Genomic DNA, 1,342 nt, shown 5'->3' on the forward strand with positions numbered 1-1,342 from the left:
GGGCAGCCCCCCCCCACGCCCCCCCCCCCCCCCCACCACTCTGCACATCCCCTCCACACCAACAAACCCCACTGGAAGCCACAAATTCCCCTGCCTCCAGTCCCTGCTTACCTGGGATAGTGCCCAGGGCTGGGTCACACTGCAGCCTTGCCCTGCTTCTGTTTGCCCCGCACACAGAGGAAGCATGCTAGGGCACATGGGTGACTGGTGCCTTCTGAGTCAGGGGGTGTATTTGCACCCCCAGCGGCCAATCAGTGACGGATCGCGCTGACCAGGCATGGGAGAAGGCTCCTGTGCTCCCCCCCAGGATCACACTGACCCGGAAGTACCAGCAGCATGCCCAGAAGTCCCAGGGGCACACCTGGAAGTGCCAGCAGTGCTTCTCCTGGCACCCCCACTTCCCAGCTGGTGCTCTCAACAGGGACACCAGAGCTCCCACCTGCCCCCCCACCCATTGCCTAAGTAAGGAATGCTGGCTGTCAGGGGGTGCACCAGCACTCTCAGGGGGTGCACATGCATCCCTGTGCACTCCCTATGTGTCGCCACTGCTAGAGCAACAGGAGAACCATAGAGATGTTCTGGCCAGATGCCAGAGCATCTCTAGAGCTCCCATCCCTGGCTTGCCTCAGACCACGCTATAAAACCATGCCCTGAACTTCTTTTTTCCTGTTTTGGGTTTGTTTGGTTTTTTTGACACCTGGAAATCCAGGTATCAAATTTAGAGCCCGCACTTCAAATATGCAGTGTGGGGAACACTTTTTCATTCTCAATGTGCCTCTTGTGGTGTCTCAAGCTGGTTTGAGACACCTCAAGAGGCATGCGTGTACCCATCTGGACATGACCATGAAGTCCTTTTTCTCTGAATGTCTCCTAAGCTAGGGACAGAAGTTACACACAAACCGGTTTAAGAAATTAGAAACTGGTTTAAACCTGTACAGGTATGAAGCCCTGGCAGCCCAGGAGGAGGAGGAAGGAGGGGACGAAACGGAAGGAGGCAACTCCATGCTCACCGCGTCCCATGCAAGCTGAAGGAGACAAGCAGACCAGGAGGAGGAAGCATCGCGTGATCGTCATTGGTGACTCCATCCTGAAAGGTACGGAGGGCCCCATCTGTCGCCAGGACCCCCCGGCACGCGAGGTCTACTGCCTACCTGCAGCGAGGATTCAGGATGTGAAAGGGATGCTCCAAACCGTAATCCAGCCCACCGATTATTATCCCATGGTTCTAGTCCATGTGGGCACTAATGATGCAGCCAGGAGCAACCCTGATTGCCTGATGGACGACTACCATGCTCTGGGGTGAGTGCTGAAGGAGATGGGCGCACAGGTGGTTTTCTCTTCT

Source organism: Gavialis gangeticus, unplaced genomic scaffold (assembly GCF_001723915.1).
Source record: "Gavialis gangeticus isolate Ggan-Ray unplaced genomic scaffold, GavGan_comp1, whole genome shotgun sequence".
In the NCBI taxonomy this organism is placed as follows: Eukaryota; Metazoa; Chordata; order Crocodylia; family Gavialidae; genus Gavialis; species Gavialis gangeticus.